This window comes from Giraffa tippelskirchi, chromosome 9, assembly GCF_054371585.1.
Source record: "Giraffa tippelskirchi isolate mGirTip1 chromosome 9, T2T-mGirTip1v1.2.pri, whole genome shotgun sequence".
NCBI classification, from domain to species: domain Eukaryota; kingdom Metazoa; phylum Chordata; class Mammalia; order Artiodactyla; family Giraffidae; genus Giraffa; species Giraffa tippelskirchi.
Window position 1 is genome coordinate 136,003,024 of NC_137283.1, and position 21,506 is coordinate 136,024,529.

At 36.6% G+C, this 21,506-nt stretch overlaps 1 long non-coding RNA gene across 1 annotated transcript in view; it reads right to left on the reverse strand.

Moving 5' to 3' along the window:
* LOC145521770 (uncharacterized) overlaps positions 1 to 20,562 on the reverse strand; it is a 78,930-nt gene extending 58,368 nt beyond the window's left edge. Inside the window, exon 1 of the long non-coding RNA XR_014065671.1 lies at positions 20,234 to 20,562. This is a non-coding gene — a long non-coding RNA (uncharacterized LOC145521770). The remainder of the gene's footprint in view (positions 1 to 20,233) is intronic.
* Between the last annotated feature and the right edge of the window lie 944 nt (positions 20,563 to 21,506).

Consider the following 21,506-nt stretch of genomic DNA (forward strand, 5'->3'; position numbering starts at 1 on the left):
AAAGCAACCTCTGATCTGCTTTCTGTCAGAATACATTAGTTTGAATTTTTTAGATGTTTATAAAAATAGAATCATGTAGGATTTTTTTCTGACTTCTTTCACTCAGCATAATCATTCTGAGACTCATTCAAGCTGTAGCGTGAGTTAATATTTTAGCTATTATTATTATTAAGTAGCATTCCATCGGAATGTACCACATCACTTAGTTTATGCATTCACCTATTAATGGAAATTCGAATTGTTTTCACTTTTTGGCTATTATAATTAAGCTCCCTTGAGCACTTGTGTACAAGAATCTATATGGGTCTATGCTTTCAATTTTTCTTAGGTAAGATCTAGTGGAAATGCTAGATTACATATGTATATTTAACATTTTAAGAAACTGCCTTTTTTCCAAAGCTTTTTACATGGTTTTACCATTTTATATCTCTACCACTGAGTTCCATTTCCTCATCAACACTTATGATCAGCTATTAAAATTTTAGCCATTTGATAGGTATGCAATGCAGTGTTATTTCAGTGTAGTTTTTGGATGGCAGGCTGTACAAATTATTTTATTTGAAAGAATGCTACAAATAAAAGAACTTAAGTTGGTACTTCTATGTAACTTATATAAAAGGTAAAGATAAACTCAAGTGCATGCCCTCTCTAAGTGACCAAAGAAGTCACCCCCATGGCTACGGGGAAACCAACCTAAGACTTAGCTCTCAGTGTCACTGTCTTTCAGGATATGGTTGTCAAAGACAGGCTCTGCAGTTCCAACTTTCAGGGCCTCCATCTTATGCAAGTTGATTAGAGTGGTCACCCAGTTCTTTAATGGATTTAATCTACTCATTCAGGACGTATGTCTCAATGAAATCACACAAGTAGGGTCTGTTTTTGTCAATGGCCAGTCTGTGCAGTTCCAGTTCTGACTGATTCACATTTTTTTCAAGTGTAATGTACACTCCATTGCATTCAACTCACTCTCCCGGTGGTCTCAGACTGGTTTCTTGATATGCTAATGAAAGATTTGGCCATCTTCTTGGTTCTTGCAGCTTTGTCAGTTTCTAGCATGTTCCCTCTCCTTATGAGACTGGTGAAGAAAGCATGTGGCAAAGTTCTTCAAAGCCACATCATCATGGTCGAGGTAGTAAGAGGTGTGTGGATAGGTAGATACAAGAGATGTAGGGCTCTTGTTTGATTTGGTGGTTGATGGTGACCTCTGAATCCTGGTGGTCATTCTAGTGCACGTGCAAGGAAGAACTGGCCATCACAGCAGGCAGTGGGTGCCTGGAGGCTTCCTGAGGGATCTGTGAGGAGGTGTCAGAGGACTGGCCCTCAGTGGCAGGCCATCTGGGTTCCATGGAAGAACTACTGAAACAGGAAGCCACAGTGACTTTTCTGCAAAGAACCTCTGCCCTATTGCACTGTGGCTTTAATTTGCATTTCCCTGATAATATTGAACATCTTTTCTCATGCTTATTTGCCATTCTTATATCTTCTTAGATAAACTATCTGTTCAAAACTGCTGCCCATTTTTTTTTAATGGATTCTTTGTTTTCATATTATTGAGTTACAAATTTTTTAACATGTTCTAGATACTAGTATTTTACCAGGTGGATACTTGGCAAATATTTTCTTCCAGTCTTGGTTTGTCTTTTCATTCTTATATAGTGGTTTTCAAAGAATAAGAACTTTTAGCTTTATTAAGCAATTTAATTATAATTTATTAATTTTTCTTTTATGAATTTTACTTTTGGTGTTGCATCTAAGAAATCTTTACCTAACCCAAGATCATAAAGGTTTTCTCCTATTTTCCTCTAGATGTGTAGTTTAATGTTTTACATTCAGCTAATAACCTATTTTGAATTAACTTGTGCATATAATGTGCTACATGAATCAAATCTTTGCTTATTTACTCACTTTTTTATATATGGATATTCAATTGTCTAAGCACCTTTTCTTGAAAAGACTATTTTTTGCACCACTGAATTACCTTGGCACTAGTGTTCAAATCAGTTGTCTACTATGTATAGTTTATTTTGCACGCTATTTTGTCCTACTCTTTTATTTCTCTGTTTCATAAACAGTATCACCCTATTTTAATTTCTATAACTAAATAATGAATCTTATTATCATGTATTGTTAGTCCTCTAACTTTATTTTTTGTTTTCAAAGTTGTTTTAAATATTCTAATAGAATCAGAGATCTTAAAACCTTCAAAAGTCCTAACATTTCCTTTCAAATTTTTGGTGCTAGTATCCTTCAGTTCAGTTCAGTTGCTCAGTCGTGTCTGACTCTTTGCGCCCCCATAGACTGCAAATTAGTATCCTTAATTATATTAGTATCCTGATTAGTATCCTTAACAGAAATAAAATTTAGAAAAAAACTAGATGCATACAAATTGATGTTATTCACATATCAATATCTTGTTATAACATATCCAGGAGCTACATATTAGAAGGACCCTATCAAGGAGAATAGTCTGCAAATTGGAAGAGCCAACTTGATTAAGGGAGAATGAAAATTTGAGTAACAATAAGAAAATAAGAGAACACTCTAATTTCTTTAAGTTGACTCATATTCCAAACCCAAATATATATTATTTAGGGCTCTCAAATAACTTCAAGATGTTATCTTTAAGGCACTTTCCTCCACTCAGCACAACAAAGGCTCAGAAGCTGGGCAGGATGACATGGACTGAAAATACGTTTATATATATATATGTGTGTGTGTGTGTGTGTGTGTGTGTGTATAATTTTCCCCAGTCACAAGGAAATTCCAAGAATGGCAGTGGGAAACTTCTAAGATGAGCCAGCTGTTCTTGGGTGGCCATTTTCATTCAAATGACATGATTATAAAAATTAAGCCTGCATGGGTTGGGAACTGTCTTATAAAAATTTTTCTTACAAGTAAAGCTAGAAAAATTTAAGGTCATGAGTTTCCCAATACTGTGAGTTCAAAAATAGACTGGAGGCCCTTCATCAGGGGTGTAGGGATATGAATTTCTACACTGGGTTAAAGACAACTATCACTGATCTTGATCCAACTCCAAAAAATGAATGGTTTTTGAACTATGCTTCTTATGGCATAGATAACTCCAGTAGGTAGAATAGTTTTCAAACTGTATTCCATAGGTTTCCAGTATCTCTATATTTCACAGAAAGAGCATTGTTTTTGTGTCAGATTCAGCTACTGTCCTAGCAGTGGACCTCTGGGTGAGAAAAACTCATTAGGAGATTCCTGCAGTTCAGAAATTAAAGTCATTCTTGGACTTCCTTGGTGGTCCAGTAGTTAAGAATCTGCCTGCCAATGCAGAAGACATGAGTTCAATCCCTCATCCAGGGAGATCTGCCGTGGAGCAACTAAGCCTGTGCGCCACGACTACTGAACGTGTGTGCCCTAGAGCTTGTGCTCTGCAACAAGGGAAGCCACTGTAATGAGAAGCCTGGGCACCACAGCTACAGAAAGCCCACGAGCAGCAATGAAGACCCAGTGTGGCCATAAATAAATGAATAAGAAATTAAAATCATTCTTCTTTCACTGCTTTACACTTTCACTTATATAAATACATACTGGCTTTTTTAGTGATCCAAGCAGCATTTCACAGTTGATTGGCCCACTCTTCTGTGGGAATTTTTCCTTAGCTCACATGGGTGACCGCATGAACCATTTCAGAATTCTGCAAGATGTAGCAATAAAAATGACTTTGGCCCACATGTTTGACTGTAGAGCTGATATCTACTCCAGATCAAATAGTTTGTACTCTATAAATAAAGGGTTTGACCTGTTCATTTTAGCTAGCTTGTCTAAACACAGCAGTTCAGCTGAGAAGTGATCCAGATTTCAAATGTCCGGGCTTCACATATATAATATACATGCACATACTGGCACACATATGCAGATTCATGTGTGCATGCAGGCTGGCACCCTTCCCCCTTTGACCAGTTTTGGAGTATCTGCCCTACTTCTCCAGAGAAACCATCTAGTAAATAATCAGCACAGGCAGGAAAAACGATCCTAGGAGTTTTTCCAGAGCACCTCTGTTTCAGTAGGCAGTAAGGATGAAAAGTAGGGCAAATACCAATCTTAGAGTTTATTCGCTCTTTAGTTTCCAGCCAAGAAAGCAACAAAGATGGAAAAGGGGGAGTACCTGTGGCCTGTGATTACTGAGGTGGCAGGCTTCCAGAGACACTGGACTTGACTTTGTTTCATCAAGATTCTTCCTAAGTTGCTATTAAGAAGTATTTTCAACAATCTCTTTTTATTAGCCGTTTGTGCCCATTATAGTTTTCTAGTTGCTAGTTTGTTATGGCTTTAACATAAATAAAGTTCTAAAAATGTCTCACATGAGGAGTTGCAGGGCTGGGTATGCTATTTAGACCACATAAAAAGTCTATGTAAAGGACTTCCCTTGTAATGGGACTCTTTTATATTTAATAGAACTGTCATATAAACATATACTAGCATTTAAAATGCAGTTTCTGGGCTATAAAATAAACACCATTTCTAATATTGCTGTTGGCTTTCACATGCATAGAACTTAGTTCATTAAACGTTCTTTATTCCATTTATGTGAAATGTGTTTTTAACCATCAGCGCATACATGAAGTGCATTATTGCGTGAAATGCAGCTGTTATCAAGTAAAGAGCAGCGAATGCAAACATACCAATTTGTATGTAGACTCAAGCAAATTAGAGTTAATTTTAACACCTTGTACAAAGCCACAAGTCGGTATGTTTTTTGATTAATTATTATCAATGAATATGTTAACTGTATTCAAAAACTGAAATACAAGTGTGAACGTATTTTGCAGAAAAAAATATAAATCTATTTAGAAATATTTTATAATTTATTATTTACCTAAATATTTTATAATAGCAATACCTCATTTATTTTTCATGTTAAAATAAAGTGGATTTAAATAAAACGGTTCTGCATTGCCTGTCTTTATAAACCTGAGTAAAAACTCACTACTCTGTGATTCTAATTTTCTTACCTTAAAAATGTTGGTTAATAGTAGTTCCTGAGTCATAGTTTTTATATAAAGTTAACATATATAGAGTTAGCAAAGTTTTCAGAACAATGCCAAGCACATAACCATTAACCAATAAATCTTAACTAATACTAATAATATTTTTCTAGAGATTCATTTTAGAGTCACCACAAGTAGATATTTTTTGTACATGTTGCAATATCCGATAGAAATCAAGGGTATAAATATTGTCATATTTATATATGAACTTCCAGATGTTCAAGCTGGATTAAGAAAAGGCAGAGGAACCAGAGATCAAATTGCCAACATCCGTTGGATCACAGAAAAAGCAAGAGAGTTCCAGAAAAACATCTACTTCTGCTTTATTGACTACATCAAAGCCTTTGACTGTGTGGATCACAACAAACTGGAAACTTCTTAGAGAGATGGAAATACTAGACCACTTTCCCTGCCTTCTTAGAAATCTGTATGCAGGTCAAGTAGCAACAGTTAGAACTGGACATGGAACAACAGACTGGTTCCAAATCGGAAAAGGAGTATGTCAAAGCTGTATATATTGTCACGCTGCTTTTTTAACTTATATGCAGAGTACTTCATGTGAAATGCCAGGCTGGATGAAGCACAAGCTGGAATCAAGATTGCTGGGAGAAATATCAATAACCTCAGATAGACAGAATGACACCACCCCTATGGCAGAAAGTGAAGAACTAAAGAGGCTTTTGATGAAAGTGAAAGAGGAGAGTGAAAAAGTTGGCTTAAAGCTCAACATTCAGAAAACTAAGATCATGGCATCCGGTCCCATCATTTCATGGCAAATAGATTGGGAAACAATGGAAGTGGTGAGAGGGGGGCTCTAAAATCACTGCTGATGGTGATTGCAGCCATGAAATTAAAAGACACTTACTCCTTGGAAGGAAGGTTATGACCAACCTAGATAGCATATTTAAAAGCAGAGACATTACTTTGCCAACAAAAGTCCGTCTCGTCAAGGCTATGGTTTTTCCAGTGGTCACGTATGGATGTGAGAGTTGGACGGTGAAGAAAGCTGAGCGCCAAAGAATTGATGATTTTGAACTGTGGTGTTGGAGAAGACTCTTGAGAGTCCCTTGGACTGCAAGGAGATCCAATCAGTCCATCCTAAAGGAGATCAGTCCTGGGTGTTCATTGGAAGGACTGATGTTGAAGCTGAGACTCCAATACTTTGGCCACCTCATGTGAAGAGTTGACTCATTGGAAAAGTCCCTAATGGTGGGAAGGATTGGGGGCAGGAGGAGAAGGGGATGACAGAGGATGAGATGGTTGGATGGCATCACTGACTTGATGGACATGGGTTTGGGTAAACTCCGGGAGGTGGTGATGGACAGGGAGGCCTGGCGTGCTACGATTCATGGGGTTGCAAAGAGTTGGACAAGATTGAGTGATTGAACTGAACTGAAAATCACTGCAGATGGTGACTGCAGCCATGAAGTTAAAAGATGCTTGCTCCTTGGAAGAAAAGCTGTGACCAACCTAGACAGCATATTAAAAAGCAGAGACTTTGTTACTTTGCCAACAAATGTCCATCTAGTCAAGGCTATGGTTTTTCCAGTAGTCATGTATGGATGTGAGAGTTGGAGTATAAACAAAGCTGAGCACAGAAGAATTGATGCTTTTGAACTATTGGAGAAGACTCTTGAGAGTCCCTTGGACTGCAAGGAGATCAAACCAGTCCATCCTAAAGGAAATCAGTCCTGAATATTCATTGGAAGGACTGATGTTGAAGCTGAAGCTCCAATACTTTGGCCACCTGATGTGAAGAGCTGACTCATTTGAAAAGACCCTGATGCTGGGAAAGATTGAAGGCATCAGAAGGGGACGACAGAGGATGATATAGTTGGATGGCATCGCCAACTCGATGGACATGAGTTTGAGTAAGCTCCATAAGTTGGTGATGGACAGGGAGGCCTGGCATGCTGCAGTCCATGGGGTCACAGAGTCAGACACAAATGAGTGACTGAACTGAACTGAAGTATTGTCATGGGTAGAAAATGCTATGTTGCCTATCAATATGTAGCATCAATCAATCTAGGTCAATATATCTATTAACAAATGTTTCATTGTACTTGATTTTTATAAAAATTAAAGAGTTCGGGAGAGTCAAAGAACCATGAAATGTGATCACTCTCCATAGGTAGTTATGTGAACATAAAAATAAACTAATGACATCAATACATTAAAAATACTAAAATTTATCTTACAAAGAAACACTGACAGTGATAGTATCAAACAGTTGGGAAGTGGTTGGCATTTGATAATGGTGTTAGAACACATAACAAACACAGAAAAAGTAAATACCTGGTAAATTAAAGGCCTCAATATAAAAATAAAACTGCAAAACTTTAGGGAGAAAACTGGAGAGGATATCTTTATAACATCAGGATACAGAAAAATTTATTAAACCAGACACAAAACCCACAAACCATAAAGAAAAAGATGTTTTAAATTTATCTATTAACATTCAAAATTTCTGTGTGACAAAAGGCAACATAAAAAAATTGAGACAAGTCACAGACTAGAGGAAGATATCTGCAGACATAGCTTCCTTTCCTCTAAGTAGTATCTGGAGTTCTTCAAGTGTTATCAGCCAAAAAACAATCCCGTAAAAAGTGGGCAAAGGATATACAGAGAAGAAAACACAATGATCAGTAAATATATAAAAAACAAACATCCCCAATCTCACTACAATACATGGACATGCAAATTAAAATAACAGGCAGAGGGTGTGTGCATCTGGCTACAGCTGTTTAACTTGCATAAGACTAAATCTTTTAATATAAAACAACAAAAAGTCTGGAAAATTTTAAAAATCTGTTTTAGGACTTCAGAGAGCAATCACAATAGTTAGGACGTGAGGAACCAAGATTCCCAAAAGAAAGGAATCACAAAGAGGTAAGTTCAAGATTCACTGTTATCTGCTTTGTTGAAATACTTGCCAATATTTGCCAATTTGTAACTTTCAGCCAAGAGGTCAAAGGCCAAACAAAACTGGTCCCTAAGAGGTTAAGAAACTTCAGAATTTCCAATAGTCACAAGGACTGGGGAGACAAAATCTGAAGTTCAGGGCTCACCAGTTTACCAGATCTTGGTAAACTGCCCCAGACACTCGGCTGGGTGTTCAGAAGAGCTGAGCTCCAGAAGAGCTACCCTTGGGACTAAGGAAACTAGAAATGGAAAATTACTGAAAAATATCTGAAATTAGCTCAATCCAAAATAGATTAAGATAACCTACTTCTATTTTAATTGTCTACCAGAAACAACAGTTAGTCCTCTCTGCAGGAAAGGAATATTAATGTTATCCTGGGTGTCAATTTATCTTTAAAACTTTTCATATACAATGACTGACATCCATTTAAAACAACCAGTCATACCAGAAACAGAACCAAATTACTTAGAACAAAAGGTAAAAAAAAAAAAATGATAAAATAAAAACTGATCAATAAGTGATTCAAATATTAAGGTTATCAGACACAGAATTAAAAATAATTGTGGTTAATATTTTTTAAAAGTACAGGACAAGAGAGACTTCTAGCAGAGAACTAGAATCCAGAGAAAAGAATCAAATAGAAATTCTAGCTTGGAAAAAAGATAATAACCAAAATTAAGAACTCAATAGATTGGTTTAACAGTAGGCTGGTTGCTGTTAAACTGGTACACTAGAAGATAGATTGACAGGTAATAATAGCTCAAATGAAATAAAGTCAGGATAAGTATAGAATATATAATAAGAAACATACTGGACCTGGTAAAATGTCTAACATGTAATAAATGTCTGATATGTGTAGAAGGAGATAAGAGATAAAGTGGAACAAAATATTTGAAGAATATGACTAAGAATTTACATAAATATGTAGAAAATATCAAGCCAGAGACTCAAGAAATTTTATGAACCACAAGAAAGCAAGTCCACAAAGATATAAATCACAGTGAAACTACTGACACATCAAAGATTCAGACATATAAACACAAATACAGAGAAACTATCAGATGCATCCAGAATGAAAATCTGTTACCCTCAAAAAAGCAAGAAACAGACTAATGGCTAAATATGCAACACAGACGTTAGGAACTAGAAGAAAATATTTTTTAAATACTAGAAGAAAATGCCTGCTTATCTAGAATTATACTTACAGCAAAAATATCCATAAAAATTTAAAGTAAAATAAGTATATTTTCAAATATAAAAACCTGAGAATTAGTCACATGCAGAACTACACATATTTATATATATACTCAAAATTCATTAAATTCTTTAGGTAGAAAGTCTGTATATAAATGCAGGAAAAAATAAAGACCATCAAAAGAATAAATATTTGAATACATCTGAATGAATGTCTAAAATATCATTTAATACACTGTGTGGTTTAAATATTTGAAGATGCAAAATACATAACAACAAAAGATGGGAAAAGAATATAAGCATTGTTGGGGAAATGCTAAAAGTAACAGTTTGCATTAAAATGTAACAAATAAAGGATTCATGTTTTAATCCTAGGCTAATCAGCTAAAGAATAGTATAATAATGAACAACAAAGTAATAGAGGGAAAGTATGAAATAATTAACAAAATACTTGATTAATCTAAAAGAAGACAAGAAAAAGCAAAATAAAAATATATATAAAATAAAAATGGTAGTTTAAACATAATAGCTATCTGTTAAATGCAAGTAGTGTGAATACTATGATTAAAAGACAAAATTTGTTAAATCGAATTTTTCTAAAGTCAGACATTTATAACACACAAAAGATGCATCTTAAATGTAAGACTGTAGAAATGTTGAAAGCATTTTTTTAAAAAAAGAATGAAAAAAGATACATATGCAAATATTAGCCAAAATAAAATGTACCTATCTATAACTGTACTAATGCTAGAAAAAGTAGACTTTACTATAAGAATCACTGCTATAAATAAAGTGGAACATTTCAAAATGATAAAAAGTCCAATCTACTAGGCATATATAACAATTTATAAAGGCTCAAGATACATAAATCAATAACTGACAGAATATAGAGAAGAAATGGACAAATCCATAATCATTGGGACATTTTATTACAAAAATTCATAGGGATATGGACACTTCAGCAGCATGAGTAACCAATATAACGGACTTAAAATATTAGAGGACACTGCACAAACATACGGAGAAGGCAATGGCACCCCACTGCAGTACTCTTGCCTGGAAAATCCCGTGTACAGAGGAGCCTGGTGTAGGCTACAGTCCATGGGGTCGCTACGAGTCGGACACGACTGAGCGACTTCACTTTTACTTTTCCCTTTCATGCACTGGAGAAGGAAATGGCAACCCACTCCAGTATTCTTGCCTGGAGAATCCTAGGGACGGCGGAGCCTGGTGGGCTGCCGTCTATAGGGTCGCAAAGAGTCGGACACGACTGAAGCGACTTAGCAGCAGCAGCACAAACATAGAATACACACTCTTTTCAAGTGTAAAATTGGCCATACACTACTATAGAAAGCAAGTGCTTAGTCTCATCAGTAGTTAGGGAAATACTTCTTAAATTCACAATGAATTTATTACACATCAGAATATCCAAAATAAAAAAAAAATACAGACAATACCTCATGCTGAAAAGAATATGGAACAACTGGAAAGTATTGCCTCTGAAAGTGTGGATTGGTGAAACTACTTTAGAAAAGTTTTTGGCTGAATCTACAAGATTGAACATAGGTACTTACCAGGATTCAGAAGTTCTATTCCTAGACGAGTACCCCAGAGAAACGAACACATGTTCACCAAAAGATAGCAAGAATCTTTAGAGCAACAATCTACAATAGCCAAACTCTGGAAATGACTCAAATGCTTGTCAGCATTAACTGGATAAATAAATTTTTACACACACATAATGAAATACCATAGAGCAACAAGATAGACTAACTACCATCATGTTCAACATGGCAGTAAATCTCAATAAAATACAATGTTTAGTGAAAAGATCTAAACAAAAGATGCTAAATCTGATATTGATTCTTATACTAGATCATTTTAAACAAAACTAATCTACCATTATTAGATTTTTTTTTTAGGGCTGCCATAACAAAGTACCACAAACTGAATATCTAAAACAATAGACATTTATTTTCTCATAGTTCTGGAGGCTAGAAATTCAAGTTGGCAGATTGGTTTCTTCTAAGACCTCTCTCTTTTGGTTTCTAGACCATCTTCTCCTTGTGTTTCACATTGTCTTCCCTTTGACCCTATCTGTGTCCTAATCTCCTCCTCTTATAAGAACATCAGTCACGTTGGATTAGGGCCCACCCTGATGACCTCTTTTAACTTAATTACTCCTTAAAGATTCTATCTCCAAACACAGTCATATTTGAGGTCCTAGGGGTTAGAATTTCAGCATGTGAGTGAGAGGGAGTACAGTTTTGTCCCCAACATTTATGCATGTAAAATTCAGGATAATGATACCTTTGGGGAGGACAGGGGTAGTATTTGGGAGGAGGCACAAGGAAACCAGGTATTCTTGGTTCTGATAATACATGTGTGCTTACTTTATAAATGCTCATTAAGCCATATACTAAGGACTTGTGCACTTTTATAAACATTTGTCATTCTTCATTTTTAAAAAGCATACTAAGAAAATATGAATTAATAAAAAGTAATTTACATCCATCAATTTAGTGAAGTGTGAAGATTCATGCACTGCTGTGGAGGTTTAGTCACTAAGTCGTGTCTGACTCTTGCAACTCCATGGACTGTAGCCTACCAGGCTCCTCTACCCATGGGATTCTTCAGGCAAAAATACTGGAGTGGGTTGTCATTTCCTTCTCTAGAGGATCTTTCTGACCCAGGAATTGAACCTGGGTCTCCTGCTGGTAAGTTTATATATTAGTGAAACTCCTTAGAGAGCCATTTGACACTGTAATGATAACAAAATAATTGATACTTATTGAGCACTGTTCTAGAGTTTGTAATTTAGTACAACAATGCCACAAATTATGAATTCTTAGGGTGTAAACTGAACTGCCATAAAAAAGAGACTAATAAAAATCCAGTGGTTAAATAAGAGTCTATTTATTCTCCCTATAAGAGTCCAGCAGTAGATGACTAACAGGACAGCTCTGCCAGGTTCAATATTTCAAGACAGAGATTCCATCTCTAGGGATAAGTCTTCTCTCTCTCTTTTTCTCTCCAACAATTCCTAGATAGCAGGAAGAGAAGGACCCAGAATGCAGTCATATGTCCACATCTAGGAAGAATGCCTAAAGTGTAGCCATTATCTGGATGGCTTTGTATATACCTGAAACTCTTCTAAGGATAAAGAGGATAGTGGATACTGGAGTATAACAGGCAGTCTGTCATTCGCAGTTACTACTACTATCATCATTTTAGAGATCAAGAAACAGTCAAAGAGGGTAAGGGTAAATGATCTGAACTCACACAAACAACATACCTACTGTATAACAGGCTGCCGCTCTACATCTAAGAAAGTTAAAGTTGCACACCCTGTAGCCCAGCTATTTTAGCACATGTGCGTAAAGAGACAATGCATTACTGATTGTTAAATAAAGATCAAATAAACCAGACTAAACTAAAAATGGCATACAATGGAAACTTCTCAACCACTAAAACAAGATTTCAATATGAAAAAAATCTCAAAAACATAATGCTGAAAGAAGTTGTAGAAAGACTACATCTAATATGCTGTCACTTGTATAATATTTAAAAAGTGATATGCATTCTTTATGACTGAATAAACGTGTATAAAATACAGCATATGTGTAGAAACAAAGCCCACAAATATATTAAAAATGGCAAAAAATGTAACAAATATTTAGTCTTAGATGCTCATTATATTGATTTTTGCTTTTTTGTATTTTAAAAAGTTACCAGTGGTGGCTAAATTTTCTTTTCTAGGTGCAATGATCAATCATATGGTGTAGATTTAGCGGGTAGTTAGATATAAATTATGCTTTTTAATCTCTATAAATTATCAATATGTTCTAAGAATATCAATACATTTTGGCTACCTCTCACACACAGAATTCATACAAAAGTCATTATTTTTTTTACTCTAGAAAATATAATTGGTCTAGGTGTGGTGGCTTACTCAGTTGACTCAAGATTCAGATTTTGCATTTAATTTTTGCAATAATTATGTAGAAGTGAAGTCATTTTTCTCTTATATAAATGATAAAATTTTCTGTTTCTCATCCTCTTACACTTTCAAAACTTCTTTCTTTTTCATCTAAAAATGTTTCAGATGAATTCAAATTGGTGTACAATTTTAAATTATCAGTTGCATGGTCAGGTGAAAATTGGATTTATGTTTTTGTGACTAAACAAAAATAACAACAGACTTCATCACATTTGGAAAGATTGAATTTTTAAAAATCTTATACATTTATTTGGCTGTGCCAGATATTAGCTACAATATGTGAGATCTAGTTCCCTGACCAGGGATGGAACTCAGGATCCCTACACTGGGAGCACAGAGTCTTAGCCACTGAACCACTAGGGAAGTTCCTAGACTGAGTTTTTAAGTGAAGCAATTTCTTCACATATTTTTCTAGGTGTGGCTGAGGGAAGGAAGGGGAACCAGAGAGACCTTTAGATGTTTTTGCTTTGAAGGGCAGACTCAGGTATGATGTAGAGAGATTATAGAGTCAAGAGTTTCAAATTGATTTTCTAATTATTGTTGAGGCACTGCTTTTCTCTTCTTCTTGTTGTTTAGTCATCAAGTCATGTCTGACTCTTTTGCAACCCCACAGACTGTAGCTCACCAGGCTCCTCTGTCCATGAGGTTTCACAGGTAAGAATACTGGAGTGGAGCGCCATTTCCTTCTCTGGGGGATCTTCCCAACCCAGGGATCAAATCCACATCCCCACACTGGCAGGCGGATTCTTTACCACTGAGCCATCAGGAAAGTATTAGTAAACCCAGACATGCTGCCTTGGTTTAAAACAATTCAAGATAAGAATAAAGCAGACATAAATAATGTCATCATACTTTTCTCTTATCAAATGCTGATATATTCAAGATGGATTTGGAAATTATTGTAACCTAAATACTCTTTCATTATTTAAAGTTGATGAATACCTAAATTAATACTTAGACCCTTCTGTAATGAGACAGAATTAAAAGAAGGATAGAGAGGTTTCTCTTACATTTGAACCAAAATTACTTTACTACTTAGTATAGCTAAAATCATCAAAGACAGATTTCATGTTTTAACAATGGATTCTCTACAGTTTATAGAGGTATTGTTCTACAGAGGAAAAACAAACTGAGAAGTTTTATAAGAGGGCATTCTTGGTTCAGAGTGTATTGTAAATGATGTGCTATCAGTTTCAGACCCAACCAAAAAAGAGACAAGGTTTTAATGTTAAAACACTAAAATTGATTTATTGATATTATACTTGTCAAACACAGGAGAAACTTTTTTATGATGTTGATAAAGTGAGCATAGAATTTAGTCTTGGCTATATGTATAGTTTCTTATGTAATATGACTACAAAAACAATTTCTTGAGGGTTCTCTGAGGAGCAAACTGGGTTGATGTAGACCACTAGAACTTCACTGTATTCTTGGAAACTGGAGGCTAATAATGACCCCATCTCTTTCAGGCAGCTAAACTTTTCCAGCTTCACATCTAAAGATTCACATAAGAAGTGCATGATAGCCGTGCCCACAAAATTTCTTACGATTCCTTTGGGGTGAAGTGAAATAAAATTTTGATCAACTTTATTTCTTCAGCTTTGATCTCTCCTCTAATTTATTTGGCCTAGATTTCTCAAAAAAAGAGACTCTAAAACAAAGTCTTGCATACTAATAGTTTATTCAGGGAGTAATCTCAGGGAGAAAGGAAGGAGGACATAGGGAGTGAGATAGGGAGAAAGGGAAAGCTAATTAAAGGGTGTATATTGAATTGGCCATTACTATGGATGATACTGCACCATCTTGTCAAAAATTCTCAGGCACTTCGTGGAATATATCTCAGATTGTCCAACTGGGGGAAAAAACAAGAGAAATATTTATTAATTGGCTCCATTGCCCTCATTAGTTAAGAGTGGGATCACTCCCTTGCAGTTCTCATTTGTGTATTCATGAAGGTACAGAGTCATGCACGCATCTCATGTTGCAGTATCAGAAGTGTCCTGGGGCAGAAAGGAGGGTTATGTGGCACAAGCATTAAGAGACACCTGAGCAAAGCTGGTACAAATCTGCAGAGAAGACATGAAGCAGGATACAAGAAGTATATGATGTTGTCTATCCTTTGCACCTTAAGATCTTGTGTCCCCGATCAATTAATTCCATTAAGTCAAGTTCTTCAGAGTTCCTTTCTAGGTCACAACCACTTGCAATATTTATAAAGATTCATACTTGATACTAAAGAAACTTAGGGCAAAAAGTTGCATTTCCTGCTGCTACAACTAATGCTGAAATTGATACTTACCATCTCACTCCTCTACTACTCATTTGAGGACTCGTTTACCCTTTGCCAGTGCCTCAGCTTGTCTAGGTTGCTTGTCCAGTGGGATGACCTAGACTGTCCTCCCTAAAGGGTCTGAGCTCTTAATGCATTTCTGTTTTAAAACTGTGGTTGCTGGGCATCCATTTATCATTATTACTGAGCACAGAACTCCCAAAGACATCCCCAAATACCCTGAAGTCCAGGCAGACTTCCCTCTTTTCCATTAGATAGCAGAAATCCTAGATCTTCAAGAAAATTAGAGTCAATCACTTTAAGTTAAATCCTTTCTTTGATGACGTGAAAAATCAAAAATGACCAGGTGGTTTTTCTTTCTGGCTTACTTCACACTGTATAATGGGCTCCAGTTTCATCCATCTCAATAGAACTGATTCAAATGTATTCTTTTTAATGGCTGAGAAACACCAATACAGTATACTAATGCATATATATGGAATTTGAAAGATGGTAACGATAACCCTACATGCGAGACAGAATAAGAGACACAGATGCATAGAACAGTCTTATGGACTCTGAGGGAGAAGGTGAGGGTGGGACATTCTGAGAGAATAGCATTGAAACATGTATATTATCATATGTGAAACAGAACACCATTCCAGGTTCGATGTATGAGACAAACGCTCAGGGCTGGGGCAATGGGATGACCCAGAGGGATGGGATGGGGATGGAGGTGGGAGGGGGGTTCAGGATGGGGAACACATGTAAACCCATGGCTGATTCATGTCAATGTATGGCAAAAACCACTACAATATTGTAAAGTAATTGCTGCTGCTGCTAAATCGCTTCAGTCGTGTCCGACTCTTAGCGACCCCATGGACTGTAGCCTACCAGACTCCTCCATCCATGGGATTTTCCAGGCAAGAGTACTGGAGTGGGTGCCATTGCCTTCTCCGTGTAAAGTAATTAGCTCCCAACTAAAATAAATAAATTTATTAAAAAAAAAATAAAGTAAGTAAGTCATAAAAAAAAAAAAAAAATGACCAGGTGGGAGGTAGAGCTTTAAGTTCAGAGGAATCTTTCCAGTATCCTCTAGCATACATGTTCACTTCCTGGGAACTGAGACTTTTGATTTGGCAGGGCAGAAATAGGAAACTCGAATTCCAAAAGAGAGTCACTGATGGTGAGAAGGTTCTGTATTACCTCTCTTTGGTTCCTGGGTCCAATTTTTCTGACAACTCAGTACCAAATATCAGTTATTGGATAGCAAATATTCCACATCTCAGACTATGGCTACCCACCTTGGTGCATTAGCTGAGATACTTCTAAGCAATAAAGTTTATAGTCTGGAGCCATGTGTCTCTTGTCACAAAATGAGTACCTTCATCTGAGTCACTGTTATATGGGATATGATAAAAATGGATTGGCATTTTGTAATTTCTCAGATGGTGGTGCTTGCTGAGACAAGGTTTATACATAAAGTAAACCCGTATCTCTACTAAGTGTCAGTACTGACTGGGACATCACTTCTTCCTCAACGGTGAAAGGGATCTGATGTAATGGACATACTGCCAGGAAACTTCCTGGTATCTCAAGGGACTATGCCACATCTAGGGTTTCAACCACTCCTTCCCTGCTTCATTTGCTGTGCTGTGCTTAGACACAGTCGTGTCTGACTCTTTGCGGACATGCATGGACTGCAGCCTATCAGGCTCCTCTGTCCATGGGGATTCTCCAGGCAAGAATACTGGAGTAGGTTGCCATGCTCTCCTCCAGGGGATCTTCCCAACCCAAGGATCAAACCCAGGTCTCCCGCATTGCAGGCAGTTTCTTTACCATCTGAGTCACTCAAATTCTAAAGTCGATTTCTACCAAGGAAAAATAGCACACCAGGAACTATTGTAAAACAGCAAATACTTAGTTCTCTGCTAAAGCACCCATGACTTTGTTCTGGAATTCTAGATGTCTGAACTGTGACCTTTCTGATAGAACTCGATATATATTCTACCTTGCATATTTAACCACCACGGATAACCTGAACATTCTCAGATCTTGAAGCAAATGGCCCAAGTGCCAAGCAGCTCTCACTGAGTCTGGATCTGTACACAATTTAGCACAATTTAGCACTCAAAGCTGAGAGCCTTCTGTGAGTCAGAGCATTGCTCCCATGAGTAGCATATGTTGCCTTAGATTCCAAAGCCCACAAAGCATTGAGCTTCTTTCATTTTTTAATGTTATTGGGGTATAGTTGATTTACAATGTTATGTTAGTTTCAGGTGAATAGCAAAGCGATTGAGTTTCTTTTTAATAAGAAGGGCTGCAATAAATAGCAACTTGCCCTTAACCTTAGAAAGATTGTTTCCGTATAGCCAAGATCATTAGAGCTATAAAAACTTCAATATAATAGGTACTCTAAAACTTTTGAGAGTTTATTCTCTCTCCTGTGCCACTTGTCAATCTTAATGAGCATTCAATTCATTTTCCACTACAGTTCATCCTCTACAGTTAGCATGACATAATCAATATGGTGGACGAGTGTCATGGATAGGGACATATATCAATTGGGTTTTAGATATAATAAAATTGTTGCAATAACCAGACTTCCATGTAAAAATATCCATCAGGAAACTACAAATATAAAGATCTTTTAGCCAATTTAAAAAATTAATGAATATGCATGAAGATATTGGTTTGACAATAAATTGTAAGAGGGTGGCAAGGTCTTCCAGAAATAAATAAGTCCTCAAAGGAAAATAACACAAAAGAGCAGCAAACCAATTCTGTTGTTTTGAGCCACTGCATGGCCTTGTGCTGTCATTATTTTTAAATTAGAAGATAAAATGTTGTACAACAACACTTGAAACTAATATATTAAAAGTCAATTATATCTCAATTAAAAAGAAAGATAATGTGTTAAATGTGGGCAGTGCACTAGGATCTACATGGTTATGAAAATAAGTGTAAATAAGCACAGTGTAGGGATCAAGGACAGTGAAGAATGATCATCTGTTTAAGGGCCAGCAGCAGGACTCTGCCTAGAGAAGTGGAGAGGACTATTTCAGTTGGTCAATCTGATGAGACATTTTTGATATGAGAAATTAGCTTTCAGCATATGGTCTGTAAAACCTACATATCAGATTAAGTGACCCTTTAAAAATTATATTGGAGATTTCACATAAGCTAGCTAGAAAGGAAAACAAACAAAAACAAAAACCAACAACAACCATTAGATTGGCAAAGATAAGAAATGTGATGGGGATGGGAATCCAAGAAAAGGAGATAAGCAGTGAAAATTTTCCATCAGGAGATTGTGTAGTGGGAGGAAAGGATCAGGATAATGGCAACACTTTAGAGGGTAAGAACTTTATATTTAAATCATCTGATCTGCATAAGCCTCTTGCCTTGCCTCATTTACCCCCTAAAATAAGTAAACTCTATGACCTACGTTGGCTTTCTGTGAGTGTTTTGGAAAGAAATCAAGGAAAAGGCACTATGCTCCACATCAGTATCAACTTAAGAAATACAAAAGAAAATAATAAAAGAGAGAAAACAAAAGACAAGGAATTTCTCATAAATAAAAATTTAGAGAGAAGTGTGTACATATTGGAAAGAATGCTTATCATTCCATCCCACACAGAAAAGAAGAGAGGATATCGCAAATAACATTATCTCTATTGCTAAATAAAACACATCTTATTAAAGGAAAATAAACAGTTTTAAAATGTTTTTAATAAAGTCTACCATCCATACATCAAAGTGCAAAACTCCTAAGAGTGCAGCTTGATAATTAATTACCACTTGAGCATACTTATGAGACCACACAGATCAATAAATAGAACCTGGGGAAGGAGGCAGTGGAACAAATTGAGAGAGTAGCATTTAAACATATACATCACCTTGTGTAAAATAGATAGCTGGTGGGAATTTGCTGTGTGATACAGGGAATTCAACCCAATGTTCTGTGACAACCTAGAGGGGTGGGATGGGATGAGAGGTGGGAGAGAGTTTCAAGAGGGAGGGGATGTATGTATACATCCTGATTCATCTTGATATATGGCAGAAACCAATACAACATTGGAAAGCAATTATCCTCCAATTAAAAATAAATTAAAAAAAGAAATAGAACCTTATCAAATTCCCAGAAATCCTTATCCTGCACATTAAAATTACTACTCCCACTCTCCTCTCCAAATATAATCACTGTTGTGAATTTTAAAATCATAAATTAGTTTGCCTGCTTTTGACTTTCATAGGAGTGATATCACAGTACACATTTTTTTGAGTCTGGCTTCTCTTGCTCAATTCTATGCTTGTGAGATTCATTCATTTTGTTCCACTTATCATCATTATCATGGCTATATAATATTCTAATGTATGATTTTTTTTTTTTTTCATATTTTATTTATGCTTTCTACAGTTGATGAACATTTGAATGTATTTCAGTTTGGGGCTATAATATATCTTTTGGAGAATACAAGATTTCATTTCTAATAGATATATATCTAGAAGTGAAATAGCTGCATCAAAGTATATATGATATATAACTCTAGTATTAAATATATAGAGAATTATATATCATGGCTATTTCTTGGGACTGATTCTGTGGTCATCTTGGTTATCTTGCAAGTGACACAAAATCTCTTTGAATAAATTTTTTTTCTGCTTAAATCAGCCAGCAAGGGCTTATTTCTTTGCTAAGAAAAAATATTTAAGTACTGGTCTTTTGAAAATGAATGAGGACGTACCTGAAATACCCATTGGTTCAGAACAACATCAGTAAATGTAAAAGAGAAAACAGTACCAGAGGAAGCTGTCTACTTAATTACCTATCAACAGATGCAGATGAGAATGCTGGTGCAGAAACTTGGAGTGGAGAAAGCCACAAAATGTCAAGATTGATTCATTCAGCATCACAGAGGCAGCCTACTTCTTTACTTCTTTTGGTGGGGCTCGTCAGAAAGACGCAGCAGTGAAAAAAAAAAAAAACAACTCTTTTTAAAAGCCATCCCTTGGACTAGTGTAATGTAAAAGGCCAACCCTGGGAGAGCCCAGGCATGGATCCATATGGTTTGTGAGTCTTTTTCGCTGTGACATTTTTATGAAGGTTATGTATATGTCCCGTTCATCTTCATTCTCCTGGTGCTAATTGCTGTCTACTGGACCTTGCTACTGTGTACAGAGACCACATGCTTCCCCGACACTGCCCCGGCTGCGGTGTGCCACATGGCCCTGCTGTCCTCAGATAAGAACCTGCTGCTGTCTGACCACAACAGCTGGAAATGTTCCGCCTTGAAGAGCTTATCTTGTGGAGACTTGAGCTGAGCTATGACACAGTCGACAAGCGCACAGAATGAGTGGATTCTCTGGGGGCAGCTTATGGCAGCCAAAAAGCCTCCCTTGCGCTGTTGGACGAGGACTTCATGTTTGGAATTGATAGTGAGCTTTACTGTGGACACTTCCTGTGAAGAGAATGTTGTGTTGAAGACAGCAAGAGGTACAAGAGAGCCACGACCACAACTTTTCCAACCATCAGGCCCTCTCTGGGGCTCTCAGCTATTTATTGATTTTTTTTCCCCTTGATTAGGAGCAGGAAATAATGAAAGACCATAACCCTTCGATTTTTTTCTCCTTTATCTTTTTTATAATTTATAAAGCATCTGTAATCCAAGAATTGCAATCTTACTGATAATTGACTTCTATTCCCATACTCCTTCCTGGTCTTAAATCTCTGCCTCCCCCACCCCTCCCCAAGTCATCCTCATCCAACATTTTATGTTTTTCATTCCCTTGCTTTTTAAAATAATCCTATGATGTATGTTTACATGCTTAACCAACATAGTGTTAAGTTACTGCGTTTTATAACAAATGTGTACGTGCTAAGTTGCGCCAGTTGTATCCCACTCTTCGCGACCCTATGTAGCCTGCCAGGCTCCTCTGCCCACAGGATTCTCCAGGTAAGAATACAGGAGTGGGCTGCCATGCCCTCCTCCAGGGGATCTTCCCAACCCAGACATCGAACCTGCGTCTCTTACCCCTCCTGTGTTGGTATGTGGGTTCTTTACTACTAGCACCAACCTGGGAAGCTCTTATGATCCAGAG